The sequence below is a fragment of the Scyliorhinus canicula genome, chromosome 12 (genome assembly GCF_902713615.1).
Source record: "Scyliorhinus canicula chromosome 12, sScyCan1.1, whole genome shotgun sequence".
NCBI classification, from domain to species: Eukaryota; Metazoa; Chordata; class Chondrichthyes; order Carcharhiniformes; family Scyliorhinidae; genus Scyliorhinus; species Scyliorhinus canicula.
Window position 1 is genome coordinate 146,050,546 of NC_052157.1, and position 13,884 is coordinate 146,064,429.

Consider the following 13,884-nt stretch of genomic DNA (forward strand, 5'->3'; position numbering starts at 1 on the left):
TATTCAAGCAGCATCCAATTGGGCAATGATTCATTTTGTTTTTCAGTGATAGAGAATTCCACAGAGTCACCACCCTCTGTGAAAAAAATTCTCCTCCTCTCTGATGTGTTGGGTATGCTGGGTCTGCGAGGACTGCGTTTACCATAGCAGTGAGAGAGACAGGCTTCCAACACTTGGAGAAATGCAACTCTATTTTATTGATCTACCAACTGTGAAACATACTTGAACTGTGGGTTGACACTATGCTGAGTTGACTGGAGACCTGAGGCTAACCTGACCAGACTATCTTGCTACCACATGGTGGATGTTCGTGTTGCTGATCACGGGGTCTAGCTGTCTCAGAGGCTGCATCCCAAGAGAGCGGGAAAACTAGTGCCCTCTGGCTTTATAGTGGCCGTGTCCTGTCTGGTGATTGGCTGCACTGTTCTGTGTGTTAATTGGCCATTCTGTGTCTGTCTGTGCACCATTATATACTTGTGTGTATATTATGACAATCCCTCCCCAAAATGGCCTACCCCATATCCCAACACTGTGACCCCTTGTTCTAGAACACACCCCCCCCCTCCCCCTTCCAGCCAAGGGAAACATCATCCCTGCCTTCAGCCCTGTCAGAATTTAATACATTTCAATGACAGTACTAGGGGACAGCACTAGGGGACATGGGTTTAAAGTGCGTGGGGTTAAGTTTAGAACAGATGTGCAAGGCAAGTATTTTACACAGAGGGTGGTAAATATATGGAACGTGCTGCTTGGAGAGATGGTGGGCGCAGGTACGATCGTGCCATTTAAGGGGCATCTAGACAAATATATGAATAGGGTGGGAATGGAAGGATACGGACTCCGTAAGTGCAGCCGGTTTTAGTTTAGGCTGGTACCATGGTCGACACAGGCTTGGAGGGCCGAAGGACCTGTTCCTGTGCTGTATTGTTCTTTGTTCTTTGTTCCAGGGTCAGCACGTTAAGAGCAGGTTAAGTTGGAGAGAATATTACAGTCCTCTGTGGTAAATATACAAGTGCTTTTACAGCTCCAGTTTCAGCTTTTGACAGAGCTTAACTCAACGCCCTCAAGATAGCATTTAAAAGGCTTTCTCCAAATTGGATAATGAGCCAAGTGCACTGTGTCAGGGAGAGCGCTTCACATCTGGCCGCAGGTTGAAGCAGAAGAGAAGCTTCAGCAGAAAAGAAGGAAGGGGTGGACAAGGGAAAAATACATTTAAAAAAACATAGAAAAAAGAAGCTAAATCCAGGGAGTACGAGTTGAAATTCATCGTTCCAGTGTGAGATTACCCTGTGTTCACTGTATGCTTCCTTTGAGGGCAGTTTCTCAGAGAGCATTACACTTGTCTGGGACTTTCAAAACAAGAAATTGGTAAAAACATAATATTAAAAACAAACATACCGTTTCTCTGAGCGGGAGATGACAATGCACAGTGCTACTGGGATCCAGTACCAGCAGTGATATTTCCAGGGCAGCTTCACTTTGTTACTTAAAGGGTGCTTGCTGTGTGCAAAGTATCGGCCGAATTTCCTACATTACAGCATTAGAATTTTAAAAAGTACTTAATTGGCTCGAAAACACTTTGAAACATCCTGAGAGGTCAGGACAGGTGGCATATAAATGCAAGTATTTATTTTCTTTGCCCCCCCCCCCCCCCCCCCCCTCCTCTGCAAGCTTGGAACAGTCCAAATGCAGATTAAGTGGATCAGTCCAGCAGATATGATCGCCAGTACAACAGGATTTGGACCCACTGCCGCCAACCTTCTGATCTGAGGCGAATTTCTAATCTAATGAAAGTTTGTTGCAGTGACGGGCTCTAATTCGGAAGTGGATTAAGGCTGCCCCGATATGTTTTATTTTGAGTCCTTACCTTTGACATGGGAAAAGCATCCTTCATCCCATTAATCTGCATTGGATTCAAACCTAGAACCTGTTGTCAAAGGAAATGTGCCAACCCATTGTGCGACCCAGCCCCCTAGAATAATTTGTTTCTCTGGACTGTTGAACAACATACAATTTAATCATCTTTATTGTCACAAGTAGGCTTACACTGCAATTAAGTTACTGCGAAAGCCCCCAGTGGCCACATTCCGACGCCTGTTCGGGTACACAGACGGAGAATTCAGAATGTCCAATTCACCTAACAAGCACGTCTTTCGGGACTTGTGGGAGGAAACCAGAGCACCCGGAGGAAACCCGCGCAGGCACGGGGAGGACGTGCAGACTCCGCACAGACAGTGACACAGGCTGGAATTGAACTTGGGACCCTGGCTCTGTGAAACAACAGTGCTAACCACTGTGCTACCATGCCATCCATATTCCAATATTGTCTACTCGTTCAACAGACAAGAAGGAGGAAGACACAAAGCAGACATCAGATTTAGATGGCACATTCATTTACAGGACAAGAGCTGTGTACAGATCGGGTCAACCACCTGTTTCACAATAAATGGCACCAAAGCACGGTTGAATGTAAGATCTGAGGTGGCATGGCAGGTATACATGCAAAACGCCCTATCAGAATCCAGCATGTAGTGTCTGAAGCGTGACAAACCCAGGCTCAACCAATCAAAAGACAGCAGGATTTTTGATGCAAATAACTACAAGCGCACCTTGACACCTTATACAAATTTAGATACCGATGTTCTATTTATATTGTAACTGGAAGGAAAGTAAAACAGGAGTTGGGATAGGGATGTAGCAGTAATTTTATTAGAACAACATGGCCCACTCATAAATTATAGAGAGTGAAACAATGATAGACCAATTCCTGAAACCTCTGCATAAATAGAAGCCTGTCTCTGGATTTTATGTGTAATACAGTTTCTCTGAGCTCCTTGGAATAAGCAAATCAATACATTTTGTCCTTTTGTGGCCTTTTTTATCTTTGGCCAGAGGCGATTGTTGTTGGAAGAAAGATTTAGGCCGGGATTCTCCCCTACCCGGCGGGGCGGGGGGTCCCGGCGTGTCGGAGTGGCGGGAACCACTCCGGCGTTGGGCCACCCCAAGGGTGCGGACGTCTCCGCACTTTTAGGGGCCAAGCCCTCACATTGAGGGGCTAGGCCCGCGCCGGAGTGGTTCCCACTCCGCCGGCTGCCGTGAACGGCCTTTGCCGCCACGCCAGCTGGGGCCGAAAGGACTTCGCCGGTCGGCGTAAGTCCGCGCATGCGCCGGAGTGTCAGCGGCTGCTGACGTCATACCGGCACATGCGCAGGGGAGGGGGTCTGTTCCGCCTCCGCCGTCAATCCCGCCGGTCAAGTAGGTGGTTTAATCCACGCCGGCGGGAGAGGCTTGTCAGCGGCGGGACTTCGGCCCATCGCGGGCCGGAGAATCACCGCGGGGGGCCCGTCGACCGGCGCGGCGCGATTCCCGCCCCCGCCAAATCTCGGGTGGCGGAGAATTCGGGGCACGGCGGGGGGCTGAAGAATCCCGCCCTAATCTATATTTTGCTTACGCTGCAGTCCGGAGTGCTTCTAGAGTGGATTAAATGCTATGTTTAATTCCCATTTTCCTTTTCTGGTACCAGTCATCCATACACAATCTATGGTCTACATTTCACTTCTTTAGAGATTATTGTCAAGTGTCACTGACGTGTTTCCCGTGAGCATTTGCTTCTTTCACAGCCATGCTGTACAAATTCAACATATATTGCCCTGCAGAAACCAGGCAATCAGTGTGTACTTCCAGGCATGCTTGTTCACACAGTTTGGCAGCAGTTGGGAGGCTGTTTAGTTGCCAGTCAATAGAGTGGCACGGTAGCACAGTGTTTAGCACTGTTGCTTCACAGCATCAGGGAACCGGTTTCGATTCCCGGCTTGGGTCACTGTCTGTGCGGATGCCGCCCATGTCTGCGTGGGTTCCCCCCACAAGTCCCGAAACATGAGCTTGTTAGGAGAATTGGACATTCTGAATTCTCCCTCAGTGTACCTGAACAGGTGCTGGAGTGTGGAGACTAGGGGATTTTCACAGTAACCTCATGGTGGTGAACTTGTGAAACTAAACACTATTATAGAATGCAGAGTAGGAAATCTTTGCATAGGCGGTCATTGCTGAGACACCTGATGCTGAAGTTTTTAAGTATTCCTGCATTCCGAAAGAAGCTGAATAAACAGGGAGCTTAGCTCCACTCCACAGGGAAGAGGAAGGTTGGAATGATGATTGAGTGCTGGTGGTGGGCACCATCGACAGCCAAAACTGTAATCGCCATGCTGTGGAATCTATCAGAGCATTATTGATATCCGTCACTGAGGGATTCAGGAGCCTCGAACATTTATACTGCTCTGGCAAATGAGGTTTCCACCCAACAAATTTCTGTGTGTGTCTTGAGGAGACTGTTCAACACAGTCTGTACAGGAGAAGCCAAGTGACTAAAACGTTAACGTACATCTGTACATCATCAGACCCTGACCAACAACTTCCACAGGTACGTCTGAAAGCAGGAAGACCACATCGGATCTTCCCATTGCAGGTGAAGGGGGATTAGGAATAGTCCAATCTGACAGAACCATTCAACATCAGCTCTCCCCAGCTTCTGGCCTGTCACCTGGTGAACCATGTAGGTCAGAGCAAGTGACAAGATATCTATCCCTCACACAGAAAATGAATTTTTCACAGTGCAAGCACACGGGCATGTTATACTACAGCACACAGAGGCTCCACTAACATCGACGCTACTGCAACCCAACGGGGAGTAAAAGTTAATTATTTTATGACAACTTCTATTCTGTGGCTTTACTACAAAGAAAGAAGTTAAGTTAATTGTGGAAAGGACAGACGAAAGTAACACACTTACCAAGCAGGAAGAATAACGGATTTCGTCAATTCTCTGCTGTTCAGAGTTTTGTTTATCAATGACCTCTCCTTTCAGTTATCTTTTTGGAAAGCGAAGTTTCCTTCATCAGCACGCCAACACCAGTTCCATTACTTCCCCAAAACTCCCCACCTTGACATTTATTGCTTACCGGGACATGGCAAGCTGCACTTACTACTAGTCACTGGTTAGTCACAAGACATTAAGGTACATGTAGGCCGGATAAGCTGAGGTGACAGGTTACCAACACCAAAGTACCTCAATAATCAAGCTGGGCTTTTTTATACATTAGCTTTTTAAATAATTATTTTCAGTTCCCAGTCCACACATTTACATTTATTGAATTCACTTTGTGGTAGGATTATAAACTGATAAAAGGATGGCTAGTCCAGTGCTATAATCACTGGTACAACTTCTTAGTTATCTCAACACTCCACTAGTTAGCCTTTTTGGCTTTCCCCTACCTCAGCCTGAAGTCCGTCACAGGGGTTGCCTTTTTCGCTGGTGTGTGAGGCCAGGCTGCCCTCCAAAAGGATTAACTAAAAATTAACCACATCGCCACAAAGACAGTCTCATTTACTTGGGAGAGGAGTCTCCGGAGAGTGAAAATTAACCTTCTCCTGGCATTGCCTAAACTGTCTTGAAGCCAAATACATCAAATAAGTCTTCACAATGTTCTCGCATAAAATGGTTTTATTATCCAGTGGGCGTGAGTCAGTCCACTAAAAAAAAGACCTTTTCTCTTTGCGGCTCCTTAAGCCACACGCCACTCCTTGTCCTAGACAGTTACCTTCCTACAGACCCCTATGCCATTTTAAGGGGCGCTCTTTATCACCCATTAAGAAACATTGCATGAGGGCAGCACGGTGGCCGAGTGTTTGGCACAGCTGCCTCACGGCGCCGAGGTCCCAGGTTCGATCCCGGCCCTGGGTCACTGTCCGTGTGGAGTTTGCACATTCTCCCCGTGCTTGCGTGGGTTTCGCCCCCACAACCCAATGATGTGCAGGGTAGGTGGATTGGCCACGCTAAATTGCCCCTGAATTGGAAAAAATGAATTGGGTACTCTAAATTAAAAAAAAAGGAACATTGCACATTGCCGAGTTATTCTGAAGTAATTTACAGAATTATGTAAATGTGGTATTTTGAAAGATTGTCATTTTAAAAAAAAATGAAGCAATGAAGTAAAGTCAATTTTCATACGTATTAAAATCTGCAAGTTTGGTGTCTTAGACAGAAGTGTAAATGACTGAGAGGGCACCCCCGATAGGTTTGTGGGTGAAGCAGGCATTGCAGCACTGAATCAGTGTCGTCCAACTGACAGCATTGACTAGTTATAGCCATGGTTACGATGACACCATTTTAGCCGCATGTATCAATCTAAGCATAAAACACCTTAAACACAATTCAAGTAAAGACACTTATGTGGATATTTAGTTAAAAAGCATCTACCATTATCCTATGATGTCTTGTGACATAGGCCTCCCTGCCTCTGAGCCAGAAGCTCCAGGTTCGATTCCCACCCCAGGACCTGATGCCCAAGGAAGGTGCGTTCATAACGCAGTCAAACAGGTTGATTGTGTCAACCTGCAAAATCCTTCCAAACACGCCAATGGCTGGTTGTAAGAGCGGGAGAGACTCCTGGTCAGCCGCACTTGATGCGGAGTGGCGTCCCTCAAGCTATAAGCCTCCGACGACAGACTAGCGACGCGCTCCAGGAAATTACTAGCTATGGAAACAGACACAAGTCTGTTTTAGTGCACTATTAGGTGCGAGAGGAGAATGGGCAGCACGGTAGCACAGTGGTTAGCACATTTGCTTCACAGCTCCACGGTCCCAGGTTCAATTCCCGGCTTGGGTCACTGTCTGTGCGGAGTCTACGCGTTCTCCCCGTGTCTGCGTGGGTTTCCTCCGGGTGCTCCAGTTTCCTCCCACAGTCCAAAGATGTGCAGGTTAGATGGATTGGCCATGATAAATTGCCCTTAGTGTCCAAAAAAATTAGGTGGGGTTACTGGGTTACGGGGATAGGTTGGAACTGTGGGCTTGAGTGGAGTGCTCTTTCCAAGGGCTGGTGCACACTCGATGGGCCGAATGGCTTCCTTCTGAGCTAAATTCTATGAAATTGGAACCACTATTCAACAGGAAACCTGCTGTCTTTCCCTTTCACCAAAATATGGAATGCTTTAATGAGTTTATCAGTCAGACAAACCAAGATGCATCTTCTAGGCACCAGAGAAACACTGGAATCTCTAGAACCAAACAATATAAATCCCTGATACAAGACAGTCATTGGGAAATCAGTACAGGAATCCAGATTACATTCTTCAAACCAATGTCTTGACAATAATGTCATAGGACCAGGGGATGTAATCTCTCCCAAAGCAGACCAGACCTTGACAAACTGTGGCCATATGGTCATTCCCAGCCCATGGGAGCAGCTAATTCAGCCCATGGCTACACCAGGGAAAACCTGCAAGGTACGCCATGTTATCCGAGTGTGCAACTGTTTTTGGCACCTGGCTGATCAGCATCAGGAGCTGAGGAAATGAAATATAGATCCTGTAGAGAACTCCGAGGGAAGCACTTCAAGGTAAGTTAGACTTGGCTAGAGCTCGGAGCTCGGAGCCGGTCTTTTCCTGGCGAGTGCAGTACACGTGGGGAAGAAGTGAGAGCATCGCAAGTTAAATGTGCATTTAAGATTGAAAGTCGCCATAGTCCCAGATGGCCATTGGCTGCATTCCCCTTTGAGGGGGAGAGGGTGATTTAACCTGAGGATCACCACACCTCAGGCAAGGAACAATGTTGAGAAGGTGGGAGGGGCTGGTATGGGAATTGAACCCATGTTGGTGGCGTCGCTGTTGGTGTCGCTCTGCATCACAAACCAGCCGTCCAGCCAACTGAGCTAACTGACCTCCCGCAATGAAGATCACTCATTGGATTGCTACAATTCTGATTTGCTCTTTTCCCCAGGGCGCTATAATGTACCATGTGATTTCAAAATTTTAACTTCATTTGCAGATCGGCTTTCATGCTCTTTATGAAAAGTCAAGTCAAATCTTATAAAGTTTTGTTTCTCCATTATTCTCCTTCCCCTACTGGAGGTGACAATTCCTATTGCGGGCTGGTGCCATGAGTGCTGGCAACCCAGAATCTGCATTGGCATTGCAACACACTGAAGAGTGCCTTCAACCACAAGAATGGTTACATGTATTTAACCTGTTCAAAAATATTGCATCTGTGTGTACATCCTGTTCAAAGCGACTTGGGTGTGCTCTCACAAAGAATGCAAAATGTTAGCATACAGGTGCAGCAAGCAATTAGGAAGGCAAATGGCCTGTTGGCCTTTATTGCAAAGCGACGGGAGCAGAGGAATATATAAGTCATGCTTGAGCTGTACTGTGTTTTGGTGAAGCCACACCGTGAATATTGTGTGCAGCATTGTTCTCCACGTTTACGAAGGGATAGACTTGCATTAGAGGCAGCACAGTGAAGGTTCACTGGTTCGCACCCTGGGATGAGGGGATTGGCTATGATGATAGGCTGAGCAAATCGGGCTTCTATTCTCTGGAGTATCGAAGAATGAGATGCGGTCTGATTGAAATTACTAAATTCTGACAGAACTTGATAGGGTGGATGCTGAGATATTGCGCTGTTCGGGGTATCTAAACAAGGGACAGTCTCAGATTAAGGGCCCAATCATTTAGAACTGAGACAAGAAGAAATGACTTCACCCATATCTTTGGAATACTCTACATACCCCAAAGGACTGGATGCTCCATCGTTGAATGTATTCAAAGTTGGGATGGGCAGATTTCTGGTCTCTTTGGGAATTAAGGGAGATGTGGAGACGGCGGGAAGGTGGACTTGAAACCCAAGATCAGCCATGATAGTATTGAATGGTGGAGCAGGCTCGATGGGCCGAAAGGTCTACTCCTACTCCTAATTCTCTTGGTCTTTTGTTCTTGTGCTCAACCTTTTCCATTATAGATTCCTGCAACCTATTTGTAATGGTAACGGGGGTGTGGAACTTCAGTTATATGGAGCGGTGAGAAAAACTGTGGGTGTTCTCCTTAGGGCAGGGAAAGTTATGGGGAGATTGTTTTAGAGGGATGGAGTTAGGGTTGGGGGGAATGGGGGGGGGGGGCAACTAGGGGATTTTCACAGTAATTTCATTGCAGTGTTAATATAAGCCTCCTTGTGACACTAGTAAAGATTATTATATTATCACAGGCACGACTGTTTACTCCCGGGCGCCTGGATAAATGCGGCGTCAGGTTATTTAAATGAGCTTAATGGAATGATCCAGATTGCACCGGGAGAAGCGAATCAGGTGACTCGCAATCGGTCCGGAGTGAATCCCGATCGGTGCTCTCCCGGGATTCACCCATCGCGCCCAAACCGGGCTGTGGGCAATGTGGTGCCTGAACCTCACCCCAAATTCTAGATGCACTTATAGCGTCTCTTCTAATATGTGCCGTAAAGTTATTAGTTCCCAGCTGTAGAAATGAGAGGTAGAGGGAGGACATGGTTTACTGTACACCTCACAAGATGTGGGGCCTAATTTAGTGGCCTCGTCGAGACCAGCTTGGGGCACGATCCAATGGCCAGACTGCGTTGGAAAAGCAGCTCACAGCTTAGCCTGGCTGATAAAAGCCGGGAGACCTCGCTCCCAGGATCTACCCAGCTCGCAACGACTCACAAAACCCAGTGCCATCTCGCGAGATGTTGCGATGTAAATCCCGCCTATTATCAGTGGGATCACTTTTTGGCAAATCTGCATATTAGAGCGAGACAGTTAGCCTCATTGTAATGTGCAGGTCCCCAAGGTACCTGAGTCTTTGGGATTCAACCCCTTCACCCCAGAGACCTCGGGCAAGCAGCGTTCAGCACCGGTCCCACAAATGGGGACTAGATGGAATGGTACTCGTGGGGGTCTTCCCGGGGATTGGAGGCATCCAGCTACATGCCATTTGCACAGGGTGGTACCTTGGCACTGCTGGTGCCACCTGCGCACTCTGGCAGTGCCAGCCTGGCACCTTGGCAGTGCCACCTGGATGCCAGTCTGGCACTGCCAAGATGCCTGTGTGGCACTGCCAAGCTGGCATTTCTTTGCACTTGTGTGATTGGATTGGGCTGGGGATGCCCTACGTGGGTGTTGGGGGACTGGGGGACCTTCCATGATGCTTTCAGGTTGGGGGTGAGTCCGGGATTGCTTTAGGAGCCTAGGCGGTTGGGGTGCCATTTTTGAATCTCTCGCCGCATTGGGGAGGTCCGGAGAGCGGAGCTTCCCACTATGCAAAACAGGGTTATGTGCGGCCCCAGCTGCACATTCCCCATTCAGGCATCTTATAGCGATGTGTTTCTGGCCACTGGGAAACGAGCGGCTAAACACGCTCACTCTGGGACTTTGTTGCCTTTTGAAAGAATCGTTCCCATGGTGCCAGGACCAGGCCGTTGAATCTCGTGAGTCGCCTCTCGCAAGATTTGCGGCACTCGAAACGCCTCACGAGATGTAACAAATTCTCGCCAGACATTGTGATTTGTATCTCGCCCTCTTTGGGCGTAATCCAGATCTGCATATCCAAATGAAATGAAATGAAAATCGCTTATTGTCACAAGTCGGCTTCGAATGAAGTTACTGTGAAAAGCCCCTAGTTGCCACATTCCGGCACCTGTTCAGGGAGACTGTTACGGGAATTGAACCGTGCTGCTGGCCTGCATTGGTCTGCTTTCAAAGCCAACGATTTAGCCCTGTGCTAAACAGCCCCGGAGTCATTAGGCTAATTTAAATATGCATTTGCAGGATTCTCCCGGTGCCCGAGACATAACGGCCACACCTGGGAAACATTGCCAGGGCTTTGATAAATACTGGTTTCCACAAACGTGGACCAGTCGGAATGGCACCTGCGGGGGTCCCCCAGGCTATCAGAGACCCCCGGTTGTTGGGGACAGGGCAGGGTGGCACCCTAGCATTCTCTTTGGCACCTGCACACCTTGGCACTGTCAGCCTGGCACCCTAGCAGTGCCACCTGGCACATTGTTTTTTTTCCATTGAACCGCACCCATGGTGACTGTCTCTGAGACACCTTTTGCTCTGCACATTTTATTTCTCTTCTCTTTGCTGATTTTCCCTTGGCATTTTTTACATAACATAAAAACCTAAGAACTAGGACCAGGAGTAGGCAATCCGGCCTTGCTCCACCATTCCATACGATCATGGCTGATCTCATCTCGGCCTCATCGCCGCCTTCCAGCCCGCTCCCCATAACCCTTCACCCCATTACTAATTAAAAGCCTATCCATCTCCTCCTTAAATCTGTTTAGTGTTCCGGCTTCCACTGCCCTCTGGGGTAGAGAGTTCCACAGGTTCATGACCCCATGAGTAAAGTAATTCTTCCTCATTTCTGTTCTAAATCTGCCACCCCTTCGCCTAGAACTATGGCCTCTTGTTCTAGAACGGTCAACAAAAGGAAACACCTGCTTTACGCCTACCCTGTCAGTCCCCTTTAGCATCTTGTATACCTCAACTAGATCTCCACTCATTCTTCTAACCTCCAGCGAGCGTAGGCCTAAACTTCCCAATCTCTCTCCATAAGACAAGTCCTTCATCCCTGGAATCTGGGGCTGGTTTAGCTCACCAGGCTAAATCACTGGCTTTTAAAGCAGACCAAGCAGGCCAGCAGCACGGTTCGATTCCCGTACCATCCGCGCCGGAATGTGGCGACTAGGGGCTTTTCACAGTAACTTCATTGAAGCCTACTCGTGACAATAAGCGATTTTCTTTTCATTTTCATCTAGTGAGCCATTTAGTAACACCGTATTATAGATCATCATAAAGCTGTATTTATATTAGTAAGGCAAAAAGCTAACTACTGCAGATACCGAATATTTAAATAAAAACAGAAAATGCTGGAAATACTCAAGCCGGGTCAGGCAGCACCTGTCGAATGAGAAACAGAATAAATAATAACAGGAATGGGTGGGTTGTCTCGTGAGGAAAGGTTGGAGTGGTTGCTTGTAGTCACTAGAGTTTTGAAGAATAAGCGGCGAATTGGTCAAAACCTTTAAGATCCTGAGGGATATTGACAGGGAGGATTTGGAGAGAATGTTTCCTCTTGTCAGCGAACCTAGAACTTTGGGGTCACGATTTAACAATAAGGGGTCACACATTTAAGACCAAGGTGAGGAGAAATGTTTTCTCTCAGAGACGTGTGGGTAACTGGGACTCTCTTCCTCAAAAGGCAGTGGAAACAGAGTCTTTGAATATTTTTAAGGCGGCGCGAGATAGATTCTTGATTAACAAGGGGGGTTGAAACGTTATCGGGGAGGGGGTGGGGGGTAGGCAGGAATGTGGGGTTGAGGTTACAATCAGATCTGCCATGATCTTATTGAATGACGAAGAGGTGGTTTGCATTGGTGGTTCAGTGGTAGAATTCTAGCCTGCCATGCGGGAGGCCTGGGTTCGATGCCCGGCCAATGCATCACACCTCTTATTCATTCCTCTGTCCAGCAAGTTGAATGGCGAAGAGACTCGAGGGGCCGAGTGGCCTTCACCCACTCCTAATTTGTATGTAGCAGACTTTGATGCCATTGCAAAGAGGGGTGCCCAATTGCATTGTTCACACTAGGCTATGGGGGGGCATGAAAAGGAGAGTGCGTTTGCTTTCATTATTGTCTGCGATGCATTGCTATGATGGTACCATTGTCACAATAATAAAGGTTTTTATGTTTATTTGTGCCAACATTTATTTTTATTACAATCGTTCATTATTTGAGCATTTGTGGCTGCCGCCCTCCCCACTCCCCACTCCCACCAACATACAATATAGATTCTCAGATATGGCCTTCCAGCTAAAAACATTTGTTTTACACTCCTTAGATAGCCGGTGTACCATAGACAGGTACAAGCACATATCCCATCACAAGCAATCTGTTTTGGAATTTGAAATTTCTTTCTGCCACGTTCCGTCCAATTAGTCCTAAGTTACGACAATCGTGCCGATAATTCCATAAAGTATATAATTTTCTACGAGCTGTTTTGGGACATCTTGGAGACTGTAAAAGGTGCTGCATAAATGTAAGCTTTTATTGCCATCGTGGTTAATCAAATTAAGCGGTCTCAGCACTGCCTTGTGCTTTGACATTATTATTGGCTGTAGTTCCGATTTGCGTCCAAGTATACATTCGGATAGCACTAGTTGTTCTTTCAGACTCGTACATCAAATCATGTGACTGATCTATTGGTACATAAAACAGTCTGCTGATCTTATTACCCACAATTTATCATGTTATCATTTCAATGTTGTCTTCCCAAAGCTCCCTGTCTTAGATGCAAACCTTTTCATGTCTGCCTTTGGACATGAGGTCCCTGTGGCCTTTATGAAGGGAGGGGAATTCAAAGCATTAACAATTTCCGCACATCCGTTTTTGTTACTTTGCAGAGTTGAGTGGACGGCCCATTAAATACAAGAGTCAAAATCTGGTAAATGTGTTACTTGTTGTCCAACAATAACACAAATAGTCACTACTTGTGTCTCTCTCCCACAGCCATCAAACTATTGACCAAAACAAGTTTTGAGTGGAGGAGAGATTTGGCAAACATCCATCCAAAACCAATATATCATTCGAAGTGTCAAGCTCCCCTATCATCTGCAATCCCTGTTCTGAATTCATCTTTTCAAGCGAGGCAAATCCATATTATAACTCAACAGAAACATACAATTTCATTGTTTTTCATTTGCCTTTCAAATGGAGGTGGTTTCCTATATCTGGAGAACATTTTCAACATCAATTGCCTGTCAAACATCCATGAGAACCGTTATTCAGTCCACACCTATTTCCTGAAGTTCGCTCTGATTTACCTTTCCTTTTTGACCTTTACTTCCTGTGGATCGAACACAGACAAGCCATTAAAATGCACAGAACTGTTCCAAGATCTCCAATATTTATTATTTGCAGCTATCCATGTAACTTAGAAACAAAAAAAGAACAAAGAACAGTACAGCACAGGAACAGGCCCTTCGGCCCTCCAAGCCTGCGCCGATCACGTGTCCTATCTGGACCAACCGCTCGTATCCTTC

General features: G+C 46.9%; 1 non-coding gene across 1 annotated transcript; it reads left to right on the forward strand.

Annotated features, from left to right (window-relative positions):
* Positions 1-12,214: 12,214 nt before the first annotated feature.
* Positions 12,215-12,285, forward strand: trnag-gcc. Its single transcript has one exon. It is a non-coding gene; the product is annotated as a tRNA-Gly (tRNA).
* Positions 12,286-13,884: the final 1,599 nt, after the last annotated feature.